An 8539-nucleotide genomic window follows, 5' to 3' on the forward strand; every position below is an offset into this window, starting at 1 on the left:
CTGGGCACAGGAGAGAACTCGGTTCAGTGCCAGTGCTGAGCCTCTCTGCACAGCCCCACAAATGGTACTTAACAAATGTGTTTGGATGATAATATGTCCTTTTTTAAAAGTGTCACTTTTTAAAAAATGAGGGCAAATTAAACATTTCTAGAGTAAATTCAACATTTCCAGGATTTAAAATTATCTATATGAGTTCTTTCTGCCCCAGCCCTCGTTTTCCTGGGAACATTTCACGGACCAGGTGGCAATTCTGCTCCTGACCACCAGGTGGCGGTGCAGGACAAGTTGAGCTCCTGCTCTCCCAGGCTAAGGCTGTGGGGCTGGGCAGGAAGTTTCTGTCAGGTTAGCCTGTTTCTTCCCAGGCTCGTCCAGAAGTTGCCCATAAATCAGACGATTTGGTCCCAAGTTGTTGACTGAATCAAAACACTCAATTCCAGGTCAACTTTGTATTAAACACAAAGTAGCTGCTAAAGACAGCTACTTCTAAGTAAGCCAGAGCTTGGGCAGCGGTGGCTGGACGGTGTCACCAGCACGGGCTGAGACTTCGGGAGACCACTCAGCCTGTTTGCTCCCCTGTGAAACAGGCTTTGTACTACTTACCCCACAGGGTCATCCTGGGATGAAATGGGCCACACGTATGGGAAAAGTCCTGGTTTATTATAGGTACGCAGTAAAAGTGCATTCATTATTGTGTAGAAGTTTGGGTGCAACCCACAAGCTCCAAACACCGCTAATGGCCCCAGTGCTGTGCAGGTGGGGAGATGATGCCGTCCAGGGTCGCATGTTGTTCAACAGCAGCCCGGCCCAGCTCCCTTCCCTCAGGGGCTATGGGATGCCAGAGGGGCCCCTAAGGAGGTGCCCACACAGGAGGCAGGAGAGAAATCACTCCAGGCAAAAGGGACCTGCGGGCCCCTGATCCCTGCCGGCCTGTGACCAACCACAGCCGGCCAGGCCCCGTGACATCTTCCCCACTGGGATTCCAAAGCTTCTCATGGAGAGGGAAACCAGGCCTGGGTCCAGTCCCCTCACTGCCACTTGCGTCCCACTCCCCAGAGGTCCTAGTCCCACTGCCTTGGAGCCTAAGGGCGAGGCCTCCTGTCACCTGGTCCTCCATGAGGGAAATTCGGCTGTGGGGGTGTCTGTTCCCTCCCTGCGTCCCAGAATCAAGCCCGGTGGGCTCTCTGCTTACCATGCACAGTTTTGGGCTCCTCAGGGCACTGTGGAGAGACCGCCCTGCTCAGGGCCTCCCTCAGGGAGGTGCGCGGTAGACACGGGGATTCTGGCCGCCGGGGTTTCTCTTCACAGGGCTCTGTGTGGGAGGCCTCGCCGCCACCATAGTCAGACTCTGTGTCAGAGCTGGAAGGAGGAAGGAGTGGGTGGGCGAGTCGGGGCCCCGGAACCCACGCCCCAACACACCCACACTGTGTCCTGCCCAGCACTCCTCCAGCGCACTTGGAGGGCCTGGGCTTAGTCCTGGGTGCCCACAGCCCAGCTGCAGACTTTGTTGTGGGTTGAATTGTGTTCCTGAAAACTCATATGCTGAAGTCCTAACCCCAAGTACCTTCAGATGTGACTGCATCTAGAGATAAGGCCTTTAAGGAGGTCCTTAAGGTAAAATGTGGCTATTACGCTGGGCCCTTGTCCCATACACCTGACATCTTTCTAAGAAAAGGAAATGTGGACACACACATGCACAGAAGGAAAGCACTATGCAGACAGGAAAAGATGCCATCTACAGGTTAAAGAGGGAGGCCTGGAACAGATCCTTCCCTCCAATCCTCCAGTAGGAACCAAAGCTGCCCACACCTTGATCTCAGACTTCCAGGCTCCCAATCAGTGAGAAAATACATTTCTGTTGTTTAAGCCGCCCAATCTGTGGTGCTTTGTTATGGCAGTCAGAGCAGAACAATACAGGCTTGGCTCGGAGCAGAAGGGGCCCAGCAATGCATGAGGAGCTGTTTGAATAACGCCTGCTCTGCTCACTTGCACCTGTCCCGGAGCATGACTCCCAAGGTCTGTCTGGTCAGATAAGCTCATAATTAGGGACTTGGTCCCAAAACTTCAGGCATTTAAATACTGCTCTCTTCCCCATGGAATGGATGAGGGAATGGAAAATTCTACCTGGGTGGGGGTGAGGGGTGAGCAGTATTTAACATGGGCCTTTAATAACTGGTAGGAATTCAAGTGGCAAAGAAGTGGAGGCAGGGTGTCCTAGAGAGAGGGGCAGTCCAAGCACAATGTTCCAGGATAGGAAAGTACAAAACGGGTCAAGCAGTGACGTGTTAGTGAAACTCTATATATGCACACACTCTCTGTACATGGAAATCCAGCAGGGTTCCTTCCACAAGGCCACTGCCACTCATCTACCTGTGTCTATGGCAGACCCCTTAGCCATCAGAGTGCCCAAGCCTGGCCGGTCATGGCGCCCCAGTCCTGTTCACCGACTGTTCCCAGAGGGAAGTATGTGATGTGGGAGTAGCAGTTGGGGGCCTGCCTTGAGATCCTGACCTGAGGACATGAATTTATGGATATGGTCTGAGACCCTCAGTAGCCGAGTTCCATGTGTGGAGACAGCCTCTCTGCCAATGGCTGTAAAAGCAGCAGAGAGGCAGGAAGGGAGAGTGGTTATTTGAGACTCTGGCTCCAGCCTTGCCTGAATGAGGACCACCCTTGGACTTCCCAGTCACATGAGCCAATGCGTTTGCCTTTGTTACTGAAGCTAGTTGGAGTTAGGTTTATGCCTGTTATTATGGAAACAGGCCTGCCTACATTGAGGCTTAGAAGACTCTGAAGGCTGTGTGATCCAGGGCAGGTCATTTCCCTTCTCTGGGGATCAGAATGAATCACCTGTGGGATGCTCAAGCCTATGTTCCCAAGCCCCATTCCAGAGTCTGCATGGTCAAGACTTGAAGAGCCAGTAGTCTACAACTGCAGTCCCTGCTTTCCCCTCATGTTCCCCCCACACCTACCCCTTTACTCCACTGAGGCCACTTTGTCCAAGTTAACAATGAGCCTCCTGTTGGAAAGTCCAAAGGTCATTTTTCTATACATATCCTACTGGGCTCTCCAGCAGCCTCTGATGCAGAGAACCAAACCCTCCCTCTTGAGACACTTTCTTCTCTTGGCTTCCACCACCCGCCATCTCCTGGTTCCCAGTGGGTTTTGCTAGCTCCTTCTCCACTTGCCTACTGAATGTTCAAATGCCCCAGAGCTCTCTTCTGAGCCCAGCTCTTCTTTGTCTACAGGAAGATATTCTTACTCTAGAAGCAACTCATCAGAGCCCTGGGCTTTAATAGCCTCTAAAATCACCATCTCCAGCCGTGCTTCCCAGAACTTCACACTTACATATTCGACCGCTTACCTGACGTCCACACAGACACCGGCATCTCAAACCCCAACATGTCCAAAACAGAACTCTTGACTTTCTCCACTAACCTGCACCTTCTCTGAAATCTTCCCCACCTCAAGATAACTTTAGAAATGACCATACCAGCCATTTAGTCACTCTAGAAAAATTCTGGGAGTGACCCTGAAATTCTATTTCCCTCTCATTCAGTCCATTAGCAAATCCATCTCCACTGCTCCCATCCTGACCCCGAGCTGCAGGCTCCCACCTACTCTTCCTGCCTTCATCCTCACACACCCCTGCCTCATCCATTCCCCAAGGCAAGGCCTGCTGACCTGTGAAAACTGTAAATGAGATGTCACTCCTCTACTGAAAACATCTTTGAATTACAGTCAGGCCTTTCATAATGATGTTTTAGTCAGCGACATAACCCATAACGATGGTGGTCCCATAAAATTATAATGGAGCGGAAAAATTCCTATCAACTATTTACGTCTCAGCCCTTGTTAACATTGTAGGGAAAGGTATCACTCATGTGTTTGCGGTGATGCTGGTTAAAAACCTACAGTGCTGCCAGTCAGTTAAGAAGTAAGGAATAAAAAAGCTTATAGAATAAGGGTATAAAGAAAGAAAGTATTTTTCCAGCTATTCAATGTGTGTGTGTTTTCAGCTGTGTTACTACAATAGAGTTAAAAAGTTTAGAAAGTAACAAAGTTACAGTAAGCCAATTTATTATTGAAGAAAGAAAAATATTTTTCAGATAAATGTAGGGTAGCCTAAGTGCACAGTGTGATAAAGTCTACAGCAGTGTACAGCGATGTCCTAGGCCTTCACACTCACTCACCACTCACCCACTCACTCTCCCAGAGCAACTTCCAGTCCTGTGAGCTCCATTTATAGTAAGTACCCTATATAGGTGAACCATTTTTAATATTGTATACTGTATTTTTACTGTACCTTTTCTATGTTTATATATGTTTAGATTCACAAATATTTACCATTGTGTCACAGTTGCTGATAGCATTCAGTACAGTAACCCAGTGTACAGGTTTGTAGTCTGGGAGCAATAGGTTATACCGTATAGCCCAGGTGTGGAGTGAGCTCGCCCATCTAGGTGTGTATAAATGCCCTCTATGATGGTCACACAATGACAGAATCACCTGATAACACGTTTCTTAGAACATATCTCGGCTAATTAAGTGATGCATGACTGGATACCTGGAACACAATTTAAACTCCTTACCTTGTCTTATAAGCCTTGCTCCTGCCTGCCTTCCTGGTGTAATCTCTTATTCTTCTCCCACTCAGGGTGTACCTGCCACACCGACCTTCTCTTACCTCTGAGACACACTCACTCTCACCCAGGGGCCTGTCACTAGCTGTCGTCACTTCCTACATTCCCCTTCTCCCTTGGCTGTCCCTTCTTGTCAACCAATTCTCAGCTTAAATGTCACCTCCTCAGGGAGGCTGTGGAAGTTTGTCTGCAAAGATGGTTGCAATCATTCCCCTTAGATCTATGCCCCCTTGCAATGGGGGCTTTGCAGCTCTTCCCCTAAAGAGAGAAGCCTATTTTCCACCTGTTGAATCTGTTCAGGCCTTGTGACACGCTGTAGCCGATCAGATGGAACTGGAAAAGCACTGTGCAGTGTCAAGCCTGGGGCTCGGGAGATCTTGGATGGTTCCCCTCTTTCTCTTAAGGCCACAGAAACAAGGCTGGGCTGCCAGTTGGAGGATGAAAGACCCATGGCCCAATAGCCCTCTGTCACCCCAGCTGACACTCAGACTCCAGAGCAGAACCCTACTGGCCCAAACACACAGGTGAGCCCACCAAGGCCAGAACTGCCCAGCTGCACCTGGCTTACTTGGTCAGGCTTGGCTTACTCTGGTCTACTTTTTTACACAATCATGGTGTAATGGATGGTGGTTGGTTTAAGTCACTCGCTTTGGGGTTGGTTTGTCACTCAGCATTATTGTGGGCATCAATAACTGCTACAGAGGCCTTTTCCTGGCCACCTAATCTAAGGCAGCTGACCAGCCACTCTCTAGCATATGTGTCTATTTTATTTCTTGACCTGGCACATATGTGATGCTTTTCTTGTTTAACTACTTACTTGCTTCCTAGCTGGCTTCCAATGTGACGAAAGCCATGGGAAAGCAAGGACCTTGTCTTGTGTTGGCCGCTGCTATTTCCTCAGAGTCTAGTAAATAATAAGCAACCAATACCTGTTGTTGACTTACCTCTTGAGTGAATTCAGTGAATCTGGAGGAGTCGTGGAGTGTGCATGGCTAATAACCACTCCAGGTGATTCTGATGCAGGTGATGAGGACAGCGCTCTGAGAAACAGTCACCTAAGGCACCAGGGCTTCACTCCTCATGTTCCCCACTCTGTATCCTAGCCTGCCCAGCCCCATGCATCACCATCTTGCAGTGGGCAGGCCCTGGGGACAGGTGACACCCATTCTGCACCCCTCACTACAGTCAGCATGACACTGCCTCCTGAGAAGAGCATGGGGCCAGGCCCTTTCCCTTCCCGAGAAAATAACGATTGCTAACACTCACAGTGCTTATGATGTGTGGGCACTGTTCTATACACTTCCTACAGATGAATTCTGTGAATCTTACAACTCCCTCTGAGATGGGTACCATGATTGTCACCATTTTACAGATGAGCAAATGGAAGCACAGAGAGGCCACACTGCAAGCAAGTAGAGAGAAGACCCAATCCCAAATGTGATTCCCTTCCTCCAACCCTGCTTCTGTCCCCATCCAGCAGCCTGAGCATACCTGCTGTCCTCGCTGGTGACCAGGACACGCACAGCCAGCACATCCTGTCCAGCTGCATCCTCCCCAGGGCTGATCCTCACCGAGGTCCACTCGGAGGGCAAGGGAGAGGCGGCGTCCCCTTTCACATCACTGTGTTGTGGCTCAGAGATGCTCTTCGGCCTCTTGGGGGAGGTGGGCTCATCTGCTGAGAGGAGAGCAGGGTCTAGAGAGATGGTGCAAATGAATGACCCAGCAGGACTCCTCCAGGGGCTCGGGACCCCTCTAGGCCCGGGGTCTACTCAGACACTCCAAAGCTGACCTTCTTGTCCTCTGTGCCACTGCTGGAACCCTCAGCCCCGAGCCCGCCAGATGCCCAGGCATTTAGGGCACATCTCCCACATGTAGGGCGCGAATGCACAGATTATCCCATTTAGTCCACAGGGAAGGTTCTGAAACATTCAGAGGGGCCATTCTGGGCTAACCAGTCTCTGAACTGCTGCTGTCAAGACAGCAACATCCAACATGTTGCTAAATCCAGTGGTAACATCTCAGTTCTCATCTTATTTGACTATTTGACACACCAGCAGCATTTGACCCAGCTGGTCACTCCATCCTAGAAACAGCTCTCTCTGCTTCTAGGATGGCAAGGCCTGCCCAAACCCCAGCCCCTACTTCACTGGCAATCTCCTTTATTTCCTCTGCTGGCTCCACCTTCTTCCCTTGATCTCGTAACACTGAAAGATCCCGGGACTCAGTCTCTGAACCTCTTTTCTTCTCTGTCTACACTCATGCTCTTGATGCCCTCATCTGGTCTCATGGCTTTAAATAACCCTAGACAACAATGACCTCCAGATTTCTATCTCCAGGCTGGACATTCCTGATTCTAGACTTATATAGACCACTGCTCACTTGCATCTCAATCTGGGTGTCTAATAGACACATCAAACTCAACAAGTCCGAACGGAGTTCTTCATCTTCTCCCCAAACCCAATGTCATTGTCTTGCCTACAGCCTTCCCCCTCTCAGTAAATGGCAACTTCAGCTTCCTGTTGCTCCAGCCAACACCTCGCCAGCATCTTTGACTGCTCTTGTCCTTTCATTCTTCATTCAAGGCATCGGCAAATCCTGATGGGTCTGCCTTCAAAACACGTCAGGAATCCAGACTCCTCTCACCACCTCTCTGCTTCCCACCCCTGGTCTGGCCACCATTGTCTTTTGCTTGGATCATAGAAACTGCCTCTGCCTGGCCTCTGTCCCTGCCCTCTTGCTGTGCCCCACCCCCACAGTCTATTCTCAACACAGCAGCCAGGGTGACTCCATTAAAACCTGAGTGAGATCATGCCACTCCTCTGCTTAAAATCCCCCAATGGCCCCTCATTCACTCAGAGTGAAAGCTGAAGGCTCTACCGAGGCCTGCAAAGTCCAACATAACGTAGTCCCCAGTGCGTACCATGACCTTGTCTCCTAGCACTGGCCCCAGGCTTGCCCTGCCCTCACCATGGCACCTCTGTGATGCTCCTCCACACTCTGGGCACAGGCCCTTCTCAGACCCTTGCACTGCTCTTGCTTCTGCCTGGAAGGTGTTAATCCCCAGACATTTCCATGCAGGCCTCACTCACTGGCTGTCTTCAAGTCCTTGGTGGAACGTCACCTGCTCTGACCATCCTATTTAAAATGGCAGCCCATGCCCTCAGTGCTGTCCACTCCCCTTGATTTTTAGTCATAGCGTGTCTCACCCTCCAATAAACTATACAATTTCCTTTTTCATTTTGTTTATTGTCTCTTTCTTCTATGACTAGAATGTAAGCAGTAATTTTTGTCTGTTTCATTTGTTGCTAGGGTGGTACCTGGTGAACTGTAGGTGTTCAGTGAGTGTCTGCTGAATGAGTTCATGAGCGAATGTGCCCAGCTCTGTCTTGGCCACTAACTAGCTGGGTGACCTCATCTCCGGGGGCAGTGCCCAGAGAAGAGGTGCCATTTTTCCTCCCTAAGGTGGAGCCTTCACCTGAACCTGGCTCCCTCTCACTTCCCTCCTCCCTTTCCACAGTGTCATTCTTGTGTTCTCATTTGTCTACTGAGTCTTTCCTGTCTGTATTTAAATATGCTGAGTCTCCTGTCTTAAGAAAACTTGTTTTAATCCCAGTCCTCACCCCAAGCCCCCAGCCTACTCTTTCTTCTTCCTTCCCAGCCAAGCTTCCTGGAAGGGTTGGCTACACTCTTCTCTCTCTCTCCTCTTCTTTATGAACCCCCTATTCCTATCATCCTGCCTGTGCCTCCACCACTCCCAGACTGCCCCCAGCACAGTCCACAGTGACCTCCTTGTTGCTAAGTCCAATTCACAGGACTTTGGGGGTCCTCCTGCGGTCCTTGAACCTGCCCCGTCCCTGCTCCCGGGGATACCTTCTCTCCCTGTCCCTCTGGCTGGCCAT

General features: G+C 50.3%; 1 protein-coding gene and 1 long non-coding RNA gene across 2 annotated transcripts in view; one reads left to right on the forward strand and one right to left on the reverse strand.

The window, feature by feature from the left end:
* MICALCL (MICAL C-terminal like) overlaps nucleotides 1–1338 on the reverse strand; it is a 71543-nt gene extending 70205 nt beyond the window's left edge. The window contains exon 1 of the mRNA XM_025356029.1: nucleotides 1190–1338. The gene's annotated coding sequence lies outside the window, so the exon portion shown is untranslated. The remainder of the gene's footprint in view (nucleotides 1–1189) is intronic.
* Nucleotides 382–7875, forward strand: LOC112606068. Its single transcript, XR_003115591.1, has 2 exons — nucleotides 382–663; nucleotides 7223–7875. It is a non-coding gene; the product is annotated as an uncharacterized LOC112606068 (long non-coding RNA).
* Nucleotides 7876–8539: the final 664 nt, after the last annotated feature.

The sequence above is a fragment of the Theropithecus gelada genome, chromosome 14 (assembly GCF_003255815.1).
Source record: "Theropithecus gelada isolate Dixy chromosome 14, Tgel_1.0, whole genome shotgun sequence".
NCBI lineage: Eukaryota > Metazoa > Chordata > Mammalia > Primates > Cercopithecidae > Theropithecus > Theropithecus gelada.